We start from the raw sequence: 25,797 nt of genomic DNA, 5'->3' as shown, positions 1-25,797 counted from the left end.
ACTGTGAGCTCTCTTAGATTTTCTTCTTTTTCAATACTTTTTTCTTTCTTTCTCTCTTTCTTTCTTTCTTATGGTACAATGTTAAATAGAAGTGACATGAGTAAACATCCTTGTCTTGTCACTGATATTAGGGGGAAAGCATCCAGTCTTTCACCAGTATAATCTTGGTTGTGAATTTTTATAGGTGGCCTTTATCAGGTTGAGGAAGTTATCATCTACCATGAATAAATGGGAAATGTCTGATGTCCATAGATCAAAAATCTTAATATTGCTATAAAGGCAATATTCCCCAGGTTGATGTAGAGATTCAAGGCAATCCCTATCCAAATCATGGCTGGCTTCTTTGTAGAAATTGACAAGCTAATCCTAAAATTCATAGGAATTGCAAGAGACAAGCCCAGAATAGCCACAACAATCTTGAAAATGAACAACACTAGATAACTCTCACTTCCCAATTTCAAAACTTACTACAAAGCAACAGTAATCAAAACAGCACAGTACTAGCATAAGGATAAACATGTAGATCAATGGAGTCAAAATAAAATACATTTGTGGTAAATTTAATGTTGACAAGGATGCCAAGACCACTCACTGGGGGAGAGGGAGAGAATAGTCTTTTCAAAAAATGGTGTAAGGACAGCTGAATAGCCACATGAAAAAAAATAAAATAGGATTCTTACTTCACACCATATACAGAAATTAATTCAAAATGGATCAAAGACTTGAACATAAGAGGCAAAACTATAAAAATTTTAGAGAACATCAAGAAAGTGAAAAGACAGCCCACAGAATGGGAGAAGATATTTGCAAATAATATATCTTATAAGGATCTTATATCTAGAACAGACATTTAAAAACTCATATTATTCAATAATAAAAAGACAAATGACCTCAATTTTTCAAATTGGCAAATGAAATGAATAGACATTTCTCCAAAGAATATTGATAAATGGTCAATAAGCACATGAAAAGATGCTCAGCATCATTAGTCTTCAGGCAAATGCAAATCAAAATCATAATGAGATCATTCACTAGGATGGTTATAATCAAAAAGGTAGGTGATAAGTGTTGGCAAAATGTGGAGAAATCAGAACCATGATACACTAGTGAAAATGATACTGCTGTGAAAATGAACCATGATACTTTACTGCTGTGAAAATGAACCATGATACTGCTAGTGAAAATTTAAAATGATAAAACTGTAAATGTGAAAATGTAAAAAAGTTTCTAGCAGCATTGTTTATAATAACCAAAGTGGAAAGAATACGAATGTCCATATGCTGATGAATGGATAAACAAGGTATGGTGTATTCATACAACAGAATATTGCTCTGTCACAAAAAGGAATAAAGTCTTATATATGATACAATATGGATGAACTTTAAAATCAATATGCTGAATGAGAGAATCTAGTCACAGAAGACCACATCTTATTACACAGAAGACCAAATCTTATTCATTTATATGAAATATCAAGAATAAGCAAATCTGTATAGCAAGTACATTAGTGATTGTTTGGGGCTTGGTGGGGTCTGAGGGGGTAGGCATATGATAGATAACATATGTGCAGTTTCTTTTTTCAGGTGAAGAAAATGTTCTGAAATTGACCGTGGGATGGTTGCACGTACCTGTGACTATACTAAAACCACTGAATTTACTCATTTGTACAACTCAATAAAATTGTTATAAACAATCAAAAACTTTTGCTCACTGATAATAAAGTAAAAAGACTAGCCACAGACTAAGAAAAATTACTAATGAAGGACTTGTAGCCAGAATATGCAAAGAATTCTTGAAAGTCAACAATAAACAGAAAAATAGCCTGATTTTCTTTTAAAAGTAGGCAGATTTTATCACACACTTCACAAGAGAAGATATTCAAAAGGCAAATAAACTCATGAAAATATGCCCAACTCCATTAATCATTAGGGAAATTTAAATTAAAGCAATCCTGCTCAGATCTAGTTCATGGCGACATGGCTAAATGTGCCAAGAAGGCCTGGATCTTTGGTGAATACAGGACATGCTATGGTGACTCCCTGTGGAAAATGGCAAAGAAAACTGAAATCAACTAGCACGCCAAGTACACTTACTCCTTTTGTGGCAAAACCAAGATGAGGAGACGAGCTGTGGGGATCGGGCACTGTGGTTCTTCCATGAAAATGGTGGCTGGCAGTGCCTGGACCTATGACACCTCTTCTGCTGTCATTGTGAAGTCTGCCGTCAGAAAGCTGAAGGAATCGAAAGACCAATAGAAGCTCCACAGTTTGAGACATCACTAGTCTATAATAAATGGGTTAATTTATATGACATAAATAAATGAATGAATAAATAAATAAATAAATAAATAAATAAACAAAGAAATAAATCCCACTCCTTAGTATTTCTAACTTTATTCCAGTAGCTTTCTTCCATAAATTTATATTTTATTATATATATATATATTCCAACTTTTGTTGGAAGTTGTGTCCTTTTGTTAATAAATATTTTTTAATTAAAATATAAAATATTTCTGTTGGAATTTTGATTGAATAAGAGAAAATGAAAATAACATTGAATTTCTACTAGAATTTCAAGTAGGTTAAAATATTCATAGGAAATAACAAAAGCAAATATATCAAAATTTTACTGAAATTTTTCTTTAAGTTGTGAGATTCTGAGTTACTTTTTCAAACTTCCAAATTTTTCCATAGTACACATGTATTACTTTTGCCATTTTAAAAATTTGTTTTAAAAGAGACAAATTAACTAACTACTCTTAAAAAAAATCTATCTTAAGATTTACTTATTCTGAGTAGCCACAAAAAAAAAAAAAAAGGTACTCAGGAAAAAAGGTGGTAGATTCTAAGGGAGACTAAAAGACAAAAAGTGAAATAGGACGCAGAAGAGAGGCTTTGGATCAGCATCCCAAAGAGAGGAAGAAAACATACAGCCTGCGTGGCCCGCCAGGAAGTTACCTAGCCCTGAGTGAGGTCTTGCTAAATGCCAAAGCTACCTATGAGTTAGGTAACTTGTCATCCCCATTTTACAGATGAGGAAAGTGAGGCTGACAGAGAATAACTTGCTTGAGCTGACAGGCAGAAATGTCTGGAATCTAGCCCAGGAGGTCCAGGTCCAGAGTCCAGACCCCCTTCCCCCAAGCACCCTGTTGACCGTAAATGGGAGAGCTAGAAGACAAAGCAGTCCTGGGCACAGCAGCTGATAAAGAGCAACTTCTCAGTGCTTCAGCTTTACTGCCTGTAAAAGTGAATGTAACAATAGTGTCAGCCTCAAAAAAGAGAATTAAATGAGGAAGTACAAGATGACCACTCAATAAATGTCAGCTATTATTATTACTTGTCCCATGTAATAAAGTAGTATTGATAATATGTCTTCGTATTTAGATGGCTTATATTGATTGTGTGCCACATGCCTGGCATGTGCCAAGAACTTTCCAGATGTTGAGGAGAGTGCTATTATATTCCCCATTTACAGATAAGAAAACTGAGGCAACAGCATAAATAGTATGCTCAAAATCTCACAGCTGTTACGTGAGCAGAGCATCTGACTCCAGAGTCTACATTCTTACTGAAACTTATCTCATATAGGAGAATATGACACCTGTGGTTTCTTCTGAATTTCAAGGACATTTATTTGTATAAATTTTGTTTACATGTAGTGGTATGACTTAAAGCTATATTTGCTTTGTTAACTGGCCCATTGTTCCAAGGTATAAGAGAAGGACTCTTACCCAGTTTTATTTTCATTAGTAAACTTGAATGTGCCCATCTTTTTATGGCAGATCTTCCCAGTTCTGGGAAGAAACAAAGAGCCCATGGATTTGATTAACACTGATGCTTTTTCAAAAGTTCTCACCAAAGCATCATTTTTTTCTTTTAAGTTATTTGTGAAGAAATCATCCAATGCAATGTTTCAAGTCAGCCTCAAAATACCTGGCACATAGTAGAAAATCAATGAATGTTAATTGAATTAATGAGAAATAATCCCCCAAATAATTTCACACATGAAGACATGTAACCAAACTACTCTGTTAAAGCACTTGCTTAAATGTAAATAAAATCAGTTTATATAAAAATGTTATGACTTGTAAATATAAGCTTTTGGTAAGCACTCTAACAGAAGTCTTTTTCTACAAATATTTGCTACTCTTTTAGATGACCAATGGTGAGACTTATCTATTAGAATCATAAAAAGCGAATATCTAATTACTTCTCATTTTATAAGTGAGGAGTCAGGACCACAGAGGTGAAGTGATATTTTCAAGGAAACACAAGTTAGTGGTAGGGTAGAAATGTGCAAGCCTTCAGTTTTCTCACAGCCCCAGTCCAACACAATTTCAACAACCAGCCTGATAGTAGGGTGGTGACGTCACCAAAGATTTCTTCTTAATTTTATAAGGAAAGAAAAGGTAAGTGGAATAAGGACTTCTGAAAATTCTCTCCTTCTTAAAGCAACTAGAACACTGGCAAAAACTGTCAGAATCAACTTTTCTCAAACTCTGGAAATTAACCAAAGGCTTTCAGCAATTTGAGGAGACTTCATTCAAGAAAAATGGCCATCAGGAAGGACAGCAATTTTCATGGTGGTTTAAATTGCCCTATTTCCATCCCTTTTCCCCAGATCTGTAGTAACTTGAACCAACATTCCAGAATCATGGTAAAAACAAGCATCCTGGCAGCCAGCAGAGGAGACTGACTGCAGTTAGAATCCCCTCAAAGTCCCAGCCCCAGACACTGTCATTGCCCTGCCTGGTGGTTTCCTAGAAGACACTCCTTGCGAGTCTGTCTTTATTTGGCCTAATCTGGGGCTTGCCTCAGATTTTTGAGGGGCACTTTTTCCTCAGGGGCACTTGTCAAAAACAATTAGTGACAATTGTTTAAAATTGTAGCTATCTGAATCACTGGATAATCATGCAGACAATATACTGGGGCAAATATTATTCTGGCCCAAAAGCTTAAAAAAGAGAAGCTGGATATGTACTATCCATAGAAATGTACTATCCATAGGAACTTTGAAAAGCTCCCACAGATTCCTGTAAATCTAGAAAGACATACATCTCTGAAGGGCCATTCACATAACCATGGCTGTGTGTTTGGTCAGGAAAGAACCAGAGAATGCCCTAAGGTCTCACCTCCAACTGACTCTGAGGCTCTGTGCATGCAGGAAGAGAAGACTAAGACAGAGTTTCAGCCTCCTGTCTGAACATTGAAGAAGTGCCCCTAAAAGCACGCAGAAAACCACGGAAAAGACTGGGAGACTTTGGTTCTAGGCATTTAAGGAAATCTCTGTCAAATCATTAACTGACCACCAAGGTTGCCAGAGACTTCAGTGGCCACACCCAGCTAAGAATACATACTTTACTGAAAGCATTCAGAAAAGTCATTTAACCACCAAACAACAATAACCACAAAAGGAAACAGTAAGAAAAACAAATACTAGGAAGTGAACTGAAGAATCTGATGTCCAGAGTTGCCACATTATATTATTTTATGTGTCTGTTTTTTAGCAAAAAACCAGTAAGATATGCAAAGAAACAAAAAAGTATGGCCCAAACACAATCAATCCATAGACGCTGTCTCTGAGAGAGCCCAGACTCACTAGACAATGATTTTAAGTCAGCTATTTTAAATTTATTCAGGAAATTAAAGGAAACCATGTCCAAAGAACTAAAGGAAAGTCTGAGGAATGTCTCACCAAATAGAAAATGTCAATAAAGGGGTAGAAAATACAATTTTAAAAAAAAAGAAATTCTGGAGCTGAAAATACAATTACTGAAATAAAAAGTTGACTGGAAGGTCTCATTAGCAGATATGAACATGCAGAAGAAAGAATCAGAAAACTTACACATAGGTTGAGACTATCCAGTCTGAGGAACAGAAAGAAAAACAGAATGAAGTAAAATGAACAGAGCCTCAGAGGCCTGAGGGACATCTTCAAGCAGCCTGTAAGCCCCATATACATTATGGGGCTTCCAGAAGGAAAACAGAGGAAGGCAGAATGAAAACCTGAACAAACAATGGGCAAAATTTTCCAAATTTGATGAAAAACACACATCTAAGAAAGTCAGGTGACTCTAAGGGCAGAACCATCATAATTAAACTGTCAAAAGCCAAAGCCAAAGAGAGAATCTTGAAAGCAGCAAGAGAGAAGTAATTCATCCTATGCAAGGGATCCTCAATAAGATTAACGGGTGATTACTTGTAGAAGTCAAGGAAGCCAGAAGGCAGTGGGATGACATATTCAAAGGACTGGAGGAAATAAACAGTCAACAAAGAATTCTAGATCCAGAATGACTGGGGCTGTCCAACAGGGCACACTCATGGCCTCTCCAGGTAGCCTGGACTTCTCACGCATGATGGCTAATTTCCCAGAGCATCCAAGAAGCCCAGGTGGAAGCTGCAAGGCTCCTTATGACATCAACGTGGAAGTCGCACGGCATCTCTTCCACAGTATTCTATTGGTCAAATCAAGTGACAAAGTCAGCTCAGATTCAAGGGTAGGGAACTACACAAAGGTGGGGAAGCTAGGAGGTATAGTTCATTGTGGAAGAAGATACCTTTGGAGAAATCACACCTTGAGAAAACAACTGGAATTGTATCTGAGCCTCGCTTTTTTCAATCTTTGAAATGAAGATATGGGTCTAAGTAAAAGGGTTTTCAAGCTTACTAGTTCAATCCTTCATTATCAATAAAAGAAACCCCATGCCTTTAGCGATCACCCTTTTATTTTCCAAATAACATATTTGATGAAATTCTTGTCCATAAAATGGATGGAGTTGGAGCCGCCATGAATGAGGAGCCGGTGGGGCCCCTACGCTGTGCCCACACATTCTCCTCTCCCTGGTTCTGCCAGTGGTCTCGAGACCTCCCTGGAGTCCTACAGCTCTACAGAAGGCAGCCGGAAATCCCGGTGATGTCTAAGTCCATTTGCGTTCCCTAAAGTTCTGCCCTTTCGATAGCAGAGTAATCACAGAAGAATTTTTAAGACAGTGGGAATCAAAGAGATTGTCTAGTTTTCTTGAATTTGTCATTTTTAGGGATTTGACATGAATGGATACGAGAAAGGTAATAAGGACTTTCCAAAGCCTAGTCCTTCACATCAGGATGATTCACCCCCAAGATGAAAAACCTGATGTTGTTGCCTCCAAGCCTTTGACCCTGTAAAATCTCAAAGGAAAAAGCTTTGGGAAGACTAGAGAGTGGGGTTATAGGATCCCCAGACACACACTGGGGATTGTGGGGAGGGGGCATTGGAATCCCAAAGTCTCTAAGATACCAGGAAGGCAGCCAAAGTCAAAGGAAACAACCCAATGTCAAGACAAAGCTTCAAATAACTAAAATTGTCTGTCTGTTTGTTTGTTAAAAAGCAAATCAATGGGAAGCACTAAAACCCCTGAAACAGGCTCGGGTCAGACCCTTCCTTCCCAAACATTCTCCCCTCCATGTACTGAGAGATTGTTTTTCCAAAGCAAGCAACATCCAATTGTACAATAGATGTCAATGACATGATATAATCGTGGTTACATCCCCCATTTGGCGAGGGGAAAATACCGGTCATGTCATATTGGATGAGTTAACATCTTGAATTTGTAGCCAACAGCGGTATTCCACCTATTCTTCACTCTGAAGTGAAGAATGAAAAGGGATTTCAGAGAGACCCCAGAAATCTGTGAATTATTCATAACTAAACTTACTTACATATGTGTATTCTTTTCAGTAATGATGAAACCAAAAAATAAATGAACTGCGCCAGTATTTAATTTTTATATTATGTCCTTCTCAAAAATTTGGAGAGATGATCACTCTCCATAGTCCAAAATCCCATACTTTACTCAACTAGCATATTACACTAACTGTAAACTTTGAATAAAACTCCCTTTCCCAGAAGGAAAGGAAACAATGGAAAATCACTTTCTCTCCATAAAAATTAACTCACATGAGAAAGGGACAAAAAGGGTTCCATCTGTGGCATGGCGTCCACGTGAGGCGCTTTGTGGCCATCCTGGCTTTCCCCCAGGGCCTGGAAGACGCCGCGACTGAGAAGGGACTGCCTCTGACCCCACTCCTGGCCCCTTCCCGCCTGTGCTGTCTCAGCCGCAGGACCTGACAACTGGATCAGAGCCTCCGTGTTCATTGCTCACATTTTCTGATGCTTACTCCCTTTCAGTGGCCTTTGTGAAGCTTTCGGCATCTACCTTTCATAAAACACGGTGGCAATTCTTGAGACAAGATGTTTGCTCATTATTTGCAGCTCTGATGCAAGCCACACATCCTCTTCAAGCTTGCTTCCGTCTCATTCCTCCTCCGACTGTTACCTGCTGTGTCTCAGTCACACCTAACTGCTCTTCTGTTGTGTGCACGTTGAAAGGTGTGTCCTTGTGTGCCACACTCCCTTAATGCACCTAGTGAGATTTGCTTCTAGGTTAGGCTGAGTGGAAAGAGACACAGATGCTCATTTGGGCCACCGATTTCCATCCAGGTTTTATAAAATCCTCAGTCGTTTTTTGGGGGGACTTGAAATCTACTTCCCTTCCTAGTTGAAATGTTTCCAACAGATGCATATTCCTTATTTCTTGGAAACAAATTAAGCCATTCCAGTGCATCAGCAGGGATCACTATTGTGCCAAGTGTGTTACAAAGCATTCGAGAGGTTAGTGGGTCTCACTAACATTGTACAGATCTCCTGAAGACTTTTGCCTTTGGCTATGGAAAAAGAGGATGTCATCTATTTAGACCACATGTGCTTGTTTCTTGACTGATAACTAGTTTTCTGTGGCAACTTTCCAGGTTGAACTCATGGGCTTTTGATCTATAAACTCCAAAGACATATTTCAGAATTCCAATTTTTTGAGACGTCTGAGGCCTGAGGAAGAGTATGTGATTATATATCCTCCTCTCTGTCCGCCTGTCTGGGGTGTTCTCTGGACCTAAATCCATTTGCATATTGTCCAGACTCCTCCACGTTGCAGGCTAAGCCCACCATCCCAGTGCCTGTCATGCCTGGCTCCTGGACAGTACTGCTTTCTTTGTGTCTTACAGTCTTGAGGAATGCTCGCATCTGTAACTCTCAGGATACTGATATCTGCCCCTTAACCCCAGCTCCCCATTACTGGGATCAGGCTACAATTGGAAGCAACTCTTTTGGCAGCTTGATTTCAACTTCACTTCAGTTTGCCCAAATGCCTGATGTACATTAACTGATATCGCATGTGACATTCATCTATTTTGGAACAATGATTTGAACTGAAAGCTCTCACCTCAAACATAAACCATGGTACAATGTGTTTCCATGTAAGTCTTTTGAGAAATTATCCAATTTTTGCAGCAGCAGCCATTGATTTAAAATAATACTGATGTGAGACAGAACCAATCAGTAGATGCTCCCAACATAAGTGAAACATCTTTACTCCCTAAAATAGAATCACGCATGGTGCGGAGATGCATTGGAGCAAAATTGCTCCTTAATATAACAATGCCAATGCAATAATGGGCACTTTGGGAGTTAAATAAGTGGCCTAAAAGAGTTAATGTCCTTCCCAAAGTGCTTAATTTTAATGTTTGAGAAGTTGATAATCTAGTATACTCCACTGCTTTACAGAAATATCTCATCATTACAAGGCTCCATCTATATGAACATATTTGCTTTTATGGATGAAGATGTTCTCTTGACAATAATATTAGATGTAGCAAGTTTGGAATTTCCTAAATCCAATAACATAAAAATTCTGCAGTTCTCACATTAGTGCAGTAATTGAAGTGACATATATAGGTATCTGCTACCATTTTGGCCAAAGGGCCATTTGAGTGGGTGGTTAACAAGAAGTTGTGTTTCTCTTGCCACCAAGCTGCCCTCTGCCATTTGCCAGCCTCTCTCTGTACAATGTCATTATTGTTCCACCATCAGCAAAATGCAGGCAAACTTGGAAAATGAGAAGAAAGATGACAAATTGCCCATGAAGAATATTAGGAATAAAGATTTAGCCTTAACTAAGGAGTAGCACAGCTATGCAGGAGCGGTTAGCCACCTGATCGAAAAGTCCACACTGAAACCATTGGGAGAAAAAAAAAAAAAAAAGGTCATCACAATAATTTGGGGAAAACATTTTGAGAGAGGAGGGGTGACTTAAATTGGATATGCTAAACAGGACTCTTGGCTACCTTTTTCTGAATGAAAAGATGCTACTTTTCCAGAAGAAAGAAAAACATATTTGTGCTTAAATGATGCTCATAGTTTCTTCCCTGACCAAGCTCCCATAAATCATCTCCCACCCATGCAACACACCTTTTGAGGCGAACAAAGGTATTATGGGAGCAACATGCCCCCCTTGTCCCCTCGGGCACAATAAATAGAGTCCATTATCAGCCAGCAGCAGTAGTTCCAAATCTGGGGCCCCAGAACTTGGAGACCAGACTACGTGCAGAACAGGATCCAAGCTCAGGCGTTCCTTGAAAAGTTTGACTCCAGCTCTCCTGACTTCTTGAGGCTGCCAACTTGGAATGGAAACCTCCTGAGAACATGTTTTCTTACAAAATTTACAAAAAGCTTTGCTGCGAGCCAACAGCTGGAAGTGCCGAGTGAGCAGCAGCTCTCAGAGATCTGATTTCTTACAGCACTTTGGTACCTCTGGCTCAGTTCCTGGCGGTCAACCAGAAGCCGGAGAGGTAATAAAACATGTTCTGCTCTCAGGACAGCTCAGAGCCAGGCTCCTTCCCGGAGAGGGGATGACTAATGCCAGGATAAAGGCTGGATCACGTTCTTGTGCCGCTCTCAGGGATACAAGGGACATCTCCGGATGGGTGACAGGCACCAGGGCAGCTTCCCCTTTGCAAGGCCATTCAATGGACACTGGGTTTCTCTGACTCTGACCAAATTGTGATTGTAGAGACAGCCACTGCAAATAAAAGTTTGATTTGCCAGCTTCAATCCTAAAGCGATTTCTAACAAGTAGTGTCCATCCCCTAAGGATTTTGATACCTATGGTTCCTCCTGGATTTATATCTCCCTTATTTTTACCTGCTTTATTCTACTCTTCTTTTTTCACCTTTTCCACTCAGAAGAAAAAGATGAAATGCTCAGGAGCCAAGGTCTACAGACCTGGAAGAAGCTTGTCCTGTTTACACTGCCCGTGCGGACTCTATTTTTACCCCTCGAGTGTGTGTCCAGAAGGAACAGAGTATTTGAATGTCCTTCAAGAAGGAGTGAAAGTGGATGGCTTTTACAACCGACTCCAGTGGAGGAAAAGTGTCTCTCTGCTCATGGCAGCGCATCGCCCTCCCTGATGAAACGTCTACAGACTCTACTCTAATTCATCAACTTCGTAATTATTCTCCATGGTTATGAAAATCAGTGTCTGTTAAATCTGAGATTACAGAGAGGAATGGCCACGCTCAAATTTTCTGACAGCCTATTTATGGTTGCCCATCAGCAGGACCCAGAGAGGTCCAGCAGGGGACAACTGTGTTTGCTCAAGCACAATGGTCCCAGCCGGCCCCAGCCATGCAGGCATGGAGCATGACGACCCTACCGCAGGCAGAGCAACACAGGCCGAGGTGAGGCAGGAGGTGCAGGCACTTGGCCCACTGATGGCATCTGTGATAGTAGGGCTATCAGATAAAATATAGGACATCCAGTCAACCTCAGATTTCAGATAAACAATAAATAGTTTTTCATATGAGTATATCCCATGCAATATTCGGGATATACTTATACTAAAAAGTTATTCAGTGTTCATCTAAAATCAAATTTAACTAGGCATTCTGTATTTTCATTTGCTAAGTCTGGCAAACCTAACTTGAGGTTTCTGTCAATAATGAAACAGGTGACTTCATTCACGCCCAGTACAACCAAATCAGAGCTAATGCCAGCCCCTAGCACAAACCCGAGCATGAGAAAGGAGTAATAAAAATCTCACCTCCAGCTCTTTCCTCACTCAGAATCACTTCACGGACATAAGTGAGATACTCCAGGACTTGGAAATAGCTTTGTCAGGAAATTAAGCTGGGCTGCCAGAAGCCTCAGAAGAAAATAGATCCAGTTTGAAAAGAGCAAGTCAGATTTTAAGTAAGAAAATGTTATTAACTAAGAGCAGAGAGACTGGACACCACCACCTTTCCAGAATGGCTACCGGGAAATAAGTGTCTCATGACAAAAATAAATAAAAATTAAGGAGCTCGAGAGAGAGAGACCAAGACATTTTGCCTCTGGAGCCCCCCTGAGCTGCACTGTGGCTTAAGCAGACTGTTCAAATGGGCATTGGATAGCAAGGTTGGTGTCACTTCCCTTATGGAGCTTTTAAAAGTCTTTTCTTATGATTATTATGATGATTTGTATATAAGGAACACAATGGTGTTGCATAAATTTTGAGAACTTCAGGAAAGAAAAAAGAAGAAAATAAAAAGTACTCATATCCCCAAGATCAGAAGACAACCACTGTATTTTCTTCCATTTCTCTGGGCATATATACAATGTTTGCAACATCCGAATTATAAAGCATATAACATTTTGTAACCTACTTTTAGCATTTAATATATTGTGAATGCGATTGCATGTGCTTAGTTTCTGAGAGCATGATTTTTAATGACTACTTAGTATTCCATTGCTTTTAATGGCTCACAATTTATTTAACCCATTTCCTCTCATTGAGTGTTTATGCTGTTTCCCATCTTTCACTGTTATAGTGAAATAGAGACAGATTCTGCATGGACATAGAGCTCTTCATGACTCCCTAGGAATTTACATAAGATTAATACCTCAAAGTGAGGTCACTGGGTCACAGGGTATGAATAATGTTAAGGTTCTAATTCATATTGTTAACTTATCCTCAGAAAATCTTATACACAATATACAAGAATTGTTGTTTTCTCCTAACCTTGGTGACACTGGGCATTACTTCTTTCAATAATCTTTACTGCTATGAACAGCCACAGAGTATCTCACGATTTAAAATTGCACTGCCCTCATTCCTAATGGAATGAATTTCTTCAAATGTTTATTGTGCATTTGTAGTTCTTGTTTAATGAATGCCTTTTCATGTTTTTAGCCATTTTTTCAAAAACTTTTACTAAATTAAAAGGGTTTCACTTAACAGAGATAATAATCCTCTATGTAACAATATGCCACAGTGTGATCCCATTTATCTGTGAAGATAGCAGGGTATGATTTGGTGTTGGGAATTTTCACTTTTTTGTCATTTTCCTTTATGCTTCTTCTTTGTTCTTTCTCCCCCACCTTGAAACCCATTCTCATTCCCTGAGTTTTCCAATTCTCATACGCTTACCTCTCTAATCTGCTGAAATGAATTTTCATCTAGGAGTGATAAAGGGATTCTTCTCCAGATAATCAACCTACTACCTCAGCATCATTTACTGAATAATCCAAACTCTCCCCTGTGTGTTCGATCACATGCTAAGCGAGCAAGGCATCAGGCACCTTCGGACCCCCTCTTTGGTCCCCTCTGTCCAGGCTTGCGTCTACACCTGCCATGTAACCACTAACACTGGGCACCACCTCTGAATCACTCTCTACTGTTCTCTCTCTGCATTAAAAATCAATATTTTGACTGTTCTTCTTGAGTAAGGTAGAGTCAACCCTAAATTTGAACTGTGATTGGAATTGCTCTAAAAACCTAAGTTTTAAATTGGGGAAATCTGGCCTCCGCACTACTCAGAGCCAAGGGCTGTCTACTTGTTTGACATTTCTTCAACGTCTCTCAAGACCTGTCGTTCTTTTCTTCCCAGGGGTTTCTAGGACATCTCCTATAAGTGTACTCCTCGAATTTAGTTTATTAGACTAATTTTGTGGATTGGAAATCTTTAATCTTTTCATTTTCCAGCTAATTATTACTGGAGTATAGGAAAATTATTGATTTGTCCATGAGACCATCAAAAAAAAATTCTGTTAACTTCTTTCTTTAAAATATTCTCTTGGGTTTTCTGGACATTTAGTCACACCGCATGCAGATTTTTGTCTATTCCTTAATCTTATTTTTGTTTCCTATCTTATAACAGGCGTTAGAATTTCCAGAACGATGATTACCACGATGGTGATGGTAACACCCTCACCCTGTTCCAGACATTAACTGAAGGACTTTTGGAGGATCCTCATTCAATGTAATGTAGCTGCTGATTTCATAATTTTTTTTCAAGTCCAGGAACTGTTCTATTCCTAACTTATTAGGTTTTTATCAGAAATTGATGCTGAATTTTATCAGATACCCTCTGAGAATTTATCGAGGTTTTTCCTCTTTTATTCTACCGATGTGATATATTTTATTAATAGATTCCTGAATATTAAAGCATTATCGTATTCATGGAATAGACCTGTATGGTACATGAAACTGTTGTTTTCAATTTGCAATATATTATTTAGGGCGTTTTGTTGTTTGATTCAACGACTACAGACTGCATCTGACCAGGAGCCAGCCCTGCTCACTTTGTCTTCCAGTGAGATGGGGCTGGAGCTTCCTGAACCTTTTCTTGGTTTCAGATTCAAGCCTCAGGTAGCTCTGTAAAATGCACCACGAAACATTTTTCTCCCTATGCTTTGCAATCTTTCATATAGCAGGGAAGTTCTTTGTTGTTAAAAGACTGACTGAAATGTCTCACCCCCACACTCTAAAGAATTCTAAAATTATTCTGGAAGAATGATCAAAATACTGAAAAATAATGCAGAGGGACTGACACACAGATTAATTGGAAAGTATTACAAAGCTATAATAATTAGCCATAAGCAACTTTTGAAATTTCTCCCCATGGTTATTTGCTTGTGGAGGTTTTCTTCTTTTTTCTAGTCAGACATGAAGATTTATATCTTCTTTAGAAAAATCTTCCATTTCATTAGTAGTTTATTATCACTGAGTTACAGACAGCATTTCTTTACTATTTTTGATTACTATTGAGTTATGGTATTTTTTTGTATATTTTCTCAATCATATTCAGTAATTTCTCATTTTTCATATTTATGTTTTTCCTAAATCAGATTTGCCTGTGGTTGATCTAATGTGTATCTGTTTGTTTTTAACGCTTTTTAATTTATCAAGTTTACTGTGTTCTGTTGTCTAATTCATAAATTTTTCTTTTGTGATCTTTATTATTTCCTTTTCTAACATCCTTAATGTAATATCCTGGATTTTTTAACTGTTACATGAAGTGGTTACTAGAGCTTTCTTATTGCTGTTTACTCTTGCCTAATAACAAACATTTAATATGATGCACTGGGCCCTGAACTGGCTTTAGCCTTCATTTTTTAATTTTTTATATATCCCTGTTTTTAAGTATTCTAGAATTAGAGACTCGGTTCCTTTTATCTACCAGTCACTGGGGGAGTATTATTTTTAATTTTATAAGTGCACTGCAGTTTGTGTTACATTTTTGTTATTAATGTTGATGTCTATTTTATTGTAGCTGCAGATGTGGTCTGAACAGTTTGTTGCTTAAGAGGATTCATTATTTTTCTTTGTACTAAGATTTTTTTAGTCATCAGTTCTTACAAATATATCATGGACATTATCGTCTTTCTTTGGATGCTACAAAGTTCACTGCACCTTATTAAAATCTAAATAAAAATCTAAAGCTTTATTTATTACATATCGTCCATATTTACCTGTTTTTTTTTAACTTATCTTGTTCTACACTGACTGTTGCATATGAAAGTCACTCACTATGTGAATCGTGTCTTTGTCCATTTCTTCTTATATTTTTAATGTATTTTTACTTCATGTTTTCTACTAATTATATTTTAAACGTAAGAATTCATCACCATTTTTTAGGAATACAAAAATAAACCACTTAAAACTGCTTAAACTCTAATTTGATATCAACATCGCCACCACTTTTTAGTTATTTATATTTACTTGATATGTCTTTGTCCAGCTCATTAACTTTTAATCTTTTCATATCTTTTTATTTTACATGTGTCTCTTGCCAACAGATACCCTTGCCAACAGATTTTAATTTGATTTGTTTTTCGATCAAGTCTGAAAGTCTGTTGTTTGGGGAGTTTGGCTAACTCACATTTATCTCTGAACATATTTCTCTTGTTCCTTATTTTTTAAACACTTCTTTGTTTCTTCTTTTTATCCATCTTTGCTAAAAAGATTATTTTTAGCCCTTTTTTCTCTTTAGTAATTTTCAAAGCAGGAATCCTGTTTTTGTCCTATGTGTGGCTATTTTTATATTTCTTTTTTTACTCACATTTTTTTTTCTAGTTACTGTTAACACTGAGATATTATCCAATGTCTCTTCCCAAATAAAACAAAACTTTAACACACGTTTACTTCTCCCCTCCTTGCCTCATTTGTCAGTTTTGGCTTTTACTGTCTAACAGCTAAACCGGATAATTGATACTAAATTCGTTGCTTAAATTATGCATTTTTGCTTTCAGTAATTTTGTCTTGTACTTGCTTTGTTTTTTAATTATATGAGCAAGAGTTATTTAAAATCTACATTTTTCTGGCTTTGCCATTTACCTCTTTTCTTTTACACTGTGATTTTTCCATCTTCCCATAGCTGGCTGCAATGTGTCTTTAATACACTTTTCAGGAAGGGCACATGAGTGGTATATTTTTCAGATTCTTGGCAAATCTGAGAATGTCCTTCATAGTGCAGCCAATTCAAATCAACATATGTAATGTGCACCTACTATGCGTACAGCCCTTTGCTAGGTCTGGAAGAGAGAGAATGAAAAAGATAGCACAAGTCTTTGCAGTCCTTACATTTTGGAGCTTGCAGCCTGCTGTGGATTGAATGCCCCCCCCCCCCAAAAAAAAAACTTATTGGAGCTTAATTCCCACTGTGACTGGTAGGAGGGTGAGGAATCCTATTATGGTAATTGAAAGGTGGGGCCTTGAAGAGGTGATGAGATTGTGAGGACTGTGCCTTGTGAATGGATTGATCCATTCATGGAGTAATAGGCGTGATTCTGATGGCTATAAAAGGGAGTGAGGAATTAGCTCTCTCCAGCCCAGCCATTTGGCCATCAAGATCCTGCACTGTTGTGAGGAGTCACCATCCATCAAGAAGGTCCTCTCCAGGTATGTTCCTGGACTTTGGACTTCCCAGCCTCTGAAACTGTAAACAATAAATTTTTTTTCTTTATAAATTACCCAGTTTCCAGTATTTTGTATAAGCAACAGAAATGAACTAATACACAGGCTAATTGGATGCTACCTCAAAATGGCACATTCTCTGAGTAGAGAATATTTGGATCAAAATATCTTTCTATAAAAACTCTGTAAACATTGATCCATTGTTACAATGTCTTTATAATTGCAAAAAAAAAGTCTGTCTGCTATCCAATTTGTCCCAGGGTACAGACTATCACAGGAGATGGGGGTTACTGAATTAAACTTTTTTCTCAGGTAAATTGTTCAGGTAAATAACTAACAAAATAAACAAAACCAGAGCCGGATCCAATCACCACAGGACCAGGGCAACTGGGGTCCAGATAGGGTCACCACGGTCCACTTCATCCTCATCCAGAACTGGGTGGGCAAGATGCACATGACCAAGTGGTACACAGTTTAGTGATGATGAGAAACAGACGTTGACTGAGGAGGTGCACACAATGGTCACCGCCTGAGATGCCAAACACACTGACCTTGTGGAATTCTGGAACTTTAAGATCATTGACCTATGCTATGCCAGCCTCTACTTCTGAATCTGCGTGGACATCGATGACAACCACCTGGCCTATCGGGAGGCCATCCACGACTCCATGGAGGTCCTAAATGAATATTTCCACAATGCCTGTGAACTGGACCTGGTATTCAGCTCCTACAAGGTTTACACAGCTGTGGACGAGATGGTCCTGGCTGGGGAAACCCACGAGACCATCCAGAGGAAGGTGCTGAAACAGCTGCTGATGCTGCAGTCTCTGGAGTGAGGACAGGTGAGCCCCACCCGGCCCTGGCGTCTCCTGGACTTGCTTGGTCACTTCCCCTTTCCAGGCCTGTGGCCCACCCCAACAGCCCCCTCCCCCAGATGCCCAAGGGGAAGGGACCCAGCTGGGTGTGGGCCACAAGGGAGAAGATTGCAGCCCACTACCTCGGAGCCCCAACTGTGGGTGGAGGCCACCTTGTGTGTTCCGAGGAACTGGGCTGTGGTCACGTGATGCTGCGAGCATGTGTGCATGGAGCCCCCAGTAAACCTATGGTCCCACCTGAAAAAAATAAATAAACAAACAAACCATTGAAAATCCAAAGCAGAACTGAGTATGAGCTGTGTGTTCCAGTAAAAGTAAAAACAGATTGAGGCTTTTTGTAGGCAAGAGAGACTCTGCATTTTGATTTTTTATTTCTTTGTCAGTAAATTTTTTTTCAGCCTAAATGTATTTTTCCTTTTATCTTTGACATTCAAGCTCCATTAATTGTGCCTAATATTCAAAAAGCCCTTGTGAGTCCTCAGTGATTGCATTGACTCCTGGTTCTCTCCACCCTCCTTCAGGATTCCCGTTATTCATATATCAGATCTCTTATCTATCCAGGTCTTCTACTTTCTTCTTTATCATCTTATTTATTTATCCCTTTTCTCTGAGCTTCTTTAAGTACTCAAATTTATCTTCCACCTCGCTGACTCAATTTTCCGTAATAAATTGCACACTGTGCAGTTTTAAGTTCAACAATTATTTGTTTGCATATAGACTTTGAGGGCTTTGCTTTTTCCACCTTCAAAAAATGCCTGTTCTGATTTCATAGGTTCAGTGTCATTCTAAATCTTGTTAAAAACAAAAACAAGAAACTTTCTAGAATTGTCTATTCCTTGCTGTTACTTCATTTCATAGAAGGACATTTGCTTTGAGTACTAAGAACTTCTGATTGTCTTGTCATAAGTCACTGCTCTCTGCTCAGCCTTATGGAGGAAGGTTTATTTTTGCCCATTTTGGGGTTGTCATGGCTTGCATCACCAGACAAATGTTTTAGGCAGGGATATAAGGATATAGGGATATAAGGATATAGGGAAAGCAAAGTCGAGAGTTACTCCAAATTTGCTTTGTCAGATACTCACCCAGCAATGTGGCTGATGAGGAAGCAGAGTTGAGTCCCTTCCCCTGCAGGAACACTCTTCTGTCCGAATAGTGTCTCTTCTGGATTTGTTTGGGCACTGCACACTTCCAGGAGAAGAGTTACCATTCTCCACCCGGCATGGCGGTTGGTGGGATCCAGAAGTGCCCTCCTACCACCTGGAGACTCCTCTCGTCACTCCCCAGCTAGTAAACCATTCTGCAGTTCTACTGGGGATCTTTCACAGATAATTCTCAAATAAGCTTTCCTTCCTGTATGGGAAGACATGGTTGGGGTTAGTCCTTCGCTTTCTATGGTCCTATGTGCAGATAATGTAGACAAAATATCTTGAGTTTTCTGCTCTGGGGATGCTCCTGTGGTCTCTGGCACTGATTTTCAGTTTTCCCTACTTTCACATTTCTCTAGACCTTTCTGAGGAAATCTGAGTAATAAGGGTATGTACAAATGGCCACTATGAGACTGCCAGAGGCGCCAGTGCCCTAACCCAGCTGCGAATGAGGAGGGGCTGGGTCAGCAGTGGGCCTTGCTCTGTGAGAGAAGCCACCGCTGCTCCTCAGCCCTATGAGGGCGCTGACCCCACCTAGACCACCACACGGGAAGAATGGTCCACTGGGTAACTTGCCCAGCTCTTCTACAGGATGCTGACCTGTGGTAGGCTGAGATGGAGAGATGACTCCAGGCTTTGCAACCCCAAGACCATTCCTGCTCCCAGCACCCACCAGAGCCCACGTTCCCCAGCCTCAGAGAGGAGGCGAGCAGGTGTTACCAGGCTCTCTGACAACACCTTCTGCACAGAAGCAGGACTCCAGGGACCCCCGCAGGCTTCCCCTGACCATTGTGCTCTGGAAGGAGCTACACCCCAACCTGCAACCTAAGTTCCCAACATTTTCCAGTCTCTGAAGGCAGGCCAGTCACTCTTTCATTAGGAAACATTTTTATTTTGGCCTTACTGACTCCAGCAGCAGCAGAAGGTCAATGTGCAATCTTCACATCACCCTGAAAATAGAATTTCCTCTGGACGGTCAACAGCATCCTGAGACCAGGAATGCAAATATGCACTTTCCCCTCATCCTTTCTCATTTTTACTATTTTTTTTCAAAGAACCCCCTGTTTTGAGTATCTGACAGGGAGGCTTTGCGTGGGAACGCCTGTAAATCTGCAGTAACTGGAGACGGCAAGGTGCAGCAGCATTCTTTATCTTGCTCCATATCGATCGCCTCTAATGAGCACCAGTGCAGCTGCGGCTAATGGTGGTACATCTGGTGTTAAGGGCAAATGTGGGAGAAGATTATCAACCCAAGGGGCTTAGCAGTTGCTGGACGGCCCAGAGCCCTCGGGGCGATGATGCACTTGAGAGGTCACTGAATCAAATGAGGGGAAAGATTCAGTGCCTGCCGCCAGAAGAAATGCAGCAGGACTGGATTTTTTTTTTTTTTTTTTCCAGCAGAGACTACAGGCATCAACACAACTGTTACCTTCTGCTAGTCATTAGTCCCTGACCCTTCGCCCGATAAGAAGGCTCCTACTGGAGCCGCCGCCTCCTAATTATGACTCATCAGACGGCAGCAATCCTACCCAATTAGTAGGGCTTAAGTGAGGGGCACTTGACGGAACAAGGGTCTGCGCCCCGTGTGAACCTGGGAAGGAGGGCCGCCTGCGAAAACGCCCGCCACCCCAAGTGTGCCTTACCTGGGGGGCCAGGCTGCCATTTGATCTGACGTGCTTGATATTCCATTCACTGTGCTGCCTGCCACCCCCCTTGGAGATCTGAGAGGGGCCAGATGAGTGGCCATAACAGGTGCTGGTGCCAGTGGCCTTCAAGGGACAGCTAACCTGCAGATCCTATAGAATGCTCGCAGTCAAATGTTAGCACAGAAAGGGAGCCACAGGTATTAGACAAGATAAAAAAAATAAAAAATGACTCGCAAATGCCTTCAGGGGTTGGGCATGTTGCACATTCTGAACTTTAATAGCATAATGGAGTAATTGCGGCTGGGAAAGGAACCCAGACCCAGCAGGAAGGAAGGGTGCACTGAGGTGGGGGAGGGGGCAGGGAACGCCAGCACATATCTTCTGCTTTGCAAAAATGCCCCAACCACTATTGATTTTAATGCTGTAAATAAGCAATTTAAATATTATCCTAGTTCCATAATAAGTAACATGGTAACATGATACCCTGCAGTTATAACAAATTATTTATTAGGTTTTTTAAAATTCTAAGGCAGCGTCTTTGTAACCAGGAGATTTCCGTTGGGTCAGATCATTAAAAATATGGGTGTGGATCTGCCCCTGCCAAGTTAGGGAGCATTGATCTCTGAAGCAGGATTGATAACCACATTTTCTTTTTTGCCTTTTCTACAGCTGCAGGAAGGCCTTTTTAAAGTGGTTACACCACAAAAAGCCTACACACCCCAAAAGCTATCCTATACACTTCCAGCTGCTCTTTGCATATCTGACAAGAGGGAGGAAAATAGTCCAAAAGACCAGGGCTGATTGCCCCAGAAACCCCTTTGGTTGTAAGCCCTGGTTTGTACACATTAAAAATAATGGTTGCAAGTAGCAATACACTTGGAAGTGTTTGTTTCCAGTACCCTGCAGCACGGTCCAGACAGCATCGAGTTTAGTAAAGTCCATGAATAAAAAGCATGAAGACCTTTACCAAGAGAGCATAAAAGATATTTGTCTCTGGTCATTATTAACAGAGATGAGCATTCTTATGAACATATAAATTAAATTTTTGTTCCTTGATAACATCCTCACATATATAGCTAAGGAACCTTTTTCTAGGTCAGTGTTAGGTGCTGTTGGTCATACAAAGAAATAGAATCATGGACTCCTGACCTCAGAGGTTTGGAAAAAGTCAGAGAACACATCAAGCCAGGATGGCTGTGACTAGAAAGTGAGCAGAAGGCACAAACAGGCTGTGGGTGCTCAGGGGAGGAGCCCTGGGTGCTGGAGGATCAGGGAAGAAAGGCCGTAGGCAACATGGACAGCAGAGCAAGTCTGCAAGCCCCAGGAGAGCCTGGGGCGGGAAAGGATCCTGAGTGGCAGCACAGAACAGGCAAAGGTACAGGGCAGGAGCATTTAAGGAGGACATTAGACACTACATAGGGGATGCTCCCAAATAAATCAACAACAATTACATACCCACAGAAGTAGATGGATCAAAATATGGAAAGAAAAATATATAGGTGAGCTCTTTATTATGTGTGTTTTTCTTTATTTCTAAGCATTCTGTCACAAGCATGCGTTACTCTCAGAATGAGAAATATAAATTCATGCAAAAAACTGCACATAGTGTGAATGGGCACATCCAGTTGGGCAGAAGTTGCATTTGAAGGACAAGTATGGGATAGAGAGGCTGGTTGAGGCCAGTGGCAGGAGGCCCAGAGAGCCAGAGGGAGGAGTCACGGCACTGCCACCCACTTTCTCAGAGGCGGGCTCGCCATTGCACCAATCAGGGCACCCCTCCCCCATGGGGAGGCTCTGAGCCTCATCTTGTCATAGATCCAGCTGGTTCCAAAGCCGGTGACTTCTCCACTACCCCATGCAGCTGCATACCAATGACTTGGGCTCCGTGCCGACATCAGAGACACAAACGGTAGTTGGAATGGATGGAGCTCATAGGGGCTTGCAGGTGTTCCTGATCAACACATGGAAAGCAGAGTCAGGTTCTGGTTCACAGTCTACATGGAGCATCTCCACATGTCTAGAGCTGAGCTGGGCATGGGAGCTCATGGAGGGTGCAAGGCTGGACCTCTGTTCTCAGAAGCCTGAAATATCTGTGACATTTGCATTCTCCGTGCCCCTTCTGGTGCAATGAGCCAGGTAAGACCCTTGTCTGTCCACATCTGTGATATAAAACCCCACCGGACGATTAGATTCTCATCTGCTAGAGCTCACAGTTGTCCAGGGATCTGTGCGTCCTTTATCTCCCAGGTGACCCTGGGCTTTGTGAACCCTCCTGTGTGCAGAGGATACATCATCTCAGATGATGTGCTGGAGGCTCCTGGGTCCACAGAGAGCATGCCATTGGGGTCCGCAATAGATTTGCAGTTTGTGATCACACGCTGAACATGACAAGGCTAATTAGAGGACATAATCTATCCAAAAGCAGCCCTTGCAAACCGGCCGACACTCAGTCATGCAACAATGAAGAGAGCTGCTCTGGGTCTTCCAGAGGGAATAGGCTCCTGATCACAGCTCGACAGGATGGATGTCAGGGGAGCCAGCCTGCCCGAGCTCCTCCCTGACTGCAAGCTGCATGTCCCTGCCCATGCTGACCTGGAAAGACAGTGTGGGCATTGAAGGCCACTGTAGTGGCCCACAGCTTCCCGTAGGGACGCTGGCTTTCCTTACGTCAATAGTTCACACAGCCTGGGACATCGCTCGGTTTACTGCTGGCAGCCATCACAAAATAGGCTTGGTCTTACAGCCTCTGATTCTGAAGAAATGGCACACAGGCAAATGGACACGGGAGTGAAAAGGAGGATGGAAAGGCCACACCAAGATAGAAGAGGAGAAGAGGTCCCTGTGCCTACTTGGGGCCCAAGAGTTCCCAAACACAAACCCCCACCTGCACATGCAATGGTAACCACTTTGGATTTCCCATTTGTGTGAGCCTCCAGCTCTACTTGAGTGACAAATTAGTGAAAATTTGAATGAATCTAAGAAGCTGTTATCAAATAGGGTTTGTCTTGGCAGAGAAGGTAGCTAGATCTTAAGATCCTTGGTGGATTCCATGGTGCATGGAAGTTCCTGGCATGGGACAAAATTTTCACAGCAACAGAATGCATTGGTTATCATTTCATTCTTGACTTTTTCCTTTTGTGATGCTGTAAAACCAGAGAATCAAGGAATCTTAGCTCTGCGAAAGAGTTCCAGAAGCTAGCCAACCTAACTCCTTTAGTTCACAAAAGCTCTTGCCCTGGGCTCCAACAGCTGGCTGAAGGCAGAGTGGATCTGGCATCAGTCCCCTGGTGCTGAGCTGGAGACTCCCTACCTGGCACAACCAGGAGGGCTTCTGACTACCCAGGAGACACATGAGGTCTTGGTTCCAAAGCCAATCAGCCTCGACATCAGCTCTCAGCTCTGCAGTGGACCCTTCTGCCACCCAGGACTCAGCCCTCCAAGTTGAACACTGCAACTTCAGAAGGTCCAGCTGTACGATCGTGGGGCTCTGGCCACTGCTGACCTTTCCACATGTCTCCTGATGCTCTCTTGTTCTTACCCTGTCTCTGCATGCAGCTCTCTGAACGCTCCATGCACGCTCCTGTTTCTGGGCCCAGCTCACACATTCCTCTCCACTTCAAATGCTTTTCCCTCTCTTCAAAGCCTGGGACCTTCAATATCTGTTTCAAGAGCCAAAAAGTCAAGAAGACCTACTCAGGGAAGGTTATCCTGACAGGTCCTCCTTCCAGCTCCCGGGGAGCACAGATTCCCTGTTGGGAAATGATTATTACAGAACAGTAGTAAAACTGTTGGAACCAACTGGACTGTGATTGTCTTGAGGGTAAAGACTGCTTTTGTTTTGTCTCTATCCTTAGCATCCAATCAATGCCTGGCCCTTAGGAAGTGCTAAATAATTGAAAAATGGCTGAAAGTAAAACCAGCATCTATTAAGAACCTATTATAAGTACATTGAATCATTGAATCTTCATAATAACAAATATATGAGATGCATAATTTTATATGAAAAAACTGGGGCTCAGGTAGTTGAGATACTTTGACCAGGTGTGCAGAGCTGGCGTCCACGGGGAGCCTTGGCTAGGGTGGCTGTGGAGTGCAGGGAATGAGGCTGTGGGACAGGGTCCTAGGAAAGGGTGTCACAGAACTGCCTGCTTCCTTGTTACAGATGCACTGGTTTTTAGAATCCCTGACCAAATCCATGCTTTTTTTTATGATACGTCATGCTGAAAGGATGGCCAGAGTATGGTGCAGACTAAAAATAACTACCTTCTGTGGACTATGTGGGTGCATGCAGAAGAGAATCAATAGTTTGCAAAGAATTTTCATTATATTCCATTATTACTATACATCAAGTTACGTAAATGTGAGAGGACTGCAGCCCAATGAATTGACAGGCCAGGAGCATGTCTGAGGGGAAAGGTATTGGCATTTCGACACGAAGAGCTCTGTGGTTTCTCCTCAGGATAATGACCAGTGGGTAGGAAGATCCGTGCAAAGAAATTGAAGGGGCAGTTCTTCCCAGACGTGGGATCCCTCTGCATCCATCTCAAAGAGCCTAATTGTGGAATCCACACGCAGGTCTCTAGCTGCACATGGCCCATGTGGGTCCCCAGGGGCTGGAATGGAGATGTTGACACCTGGAATGCTATTCTCCCATTGTCTTTTACGAAAACATTGGGCCCCAAACAATGACAAATCATACCTAAGACCACAACAAAAATGTTTAAATATTTAAATTTGTACATAAAGATGGATCCTCGTGATGGAATTGTTCTCTATCTTGTCTGAAGTGGTGATCACACAAATCTACAAAATGGCATAAAACACGCACACAAATTAGTGTGTATAAACTAGAAAAATCAGGATCAAGTCCATGGACTGCATCAGTGTCAGTATCAGATTGTGATATCGTGCTATGGTTATGCAAGAGGTTACCAATGAGTAAGTGGTATATAGGATCTCTCTGCATGGTTTCTTATCACCAGTGTGAATCTACAGTTACTGCAGAGTAAAATGTATTTTTTTCTGAAAAACTAGTCATTACTCCAGGTTCTGGACATCACAGAAACCATCATGAGAGGTGACCAGTT

The 25,797-nt window shown here is 41.0% G+C and overlaps 2 pseudogenes; both read left to right on the top strand.

The window, feature by feature from the left end:
* The first annotated feature begins 1,976 nt into the window (after positions 1-1,976).
* On the top strand, positions 1,977-2,255 carry LOC134382775 (large ribosomal subunit protein eL43-like; annotated as a pseudogene).
* A 9,219-nt stretch (positions 2,256-11,474) lies between these two features.
* On the top strand, positions 11,475-17,880 carry LOC134381821 (AP-2 complex subunit sigma-like; annotated as a pseudogene).
* Positions 17,881-25,797: the final 7,917 nt, after the last annotated feature.

This window comes from Cynocephalus volans, chromosome 7 (genome assembly GCF_027409185.1).
Source record: "Cynocephalus volans isolate mCynVol1 chromosome 7, mCynVol1.pri, whole genome shotgun sequence".
Lineage (NCBI taxonomy): Eukaryota > Metazoa > Chordata > Mammalia > Dermoptera > Cynocephalidae > Cynocephalus > Cynocephalus volans.
Note: the sequence above shows the minus strand (reverse complement) of the source record. Positions and strands in the feature narration are given on the sequence as shown.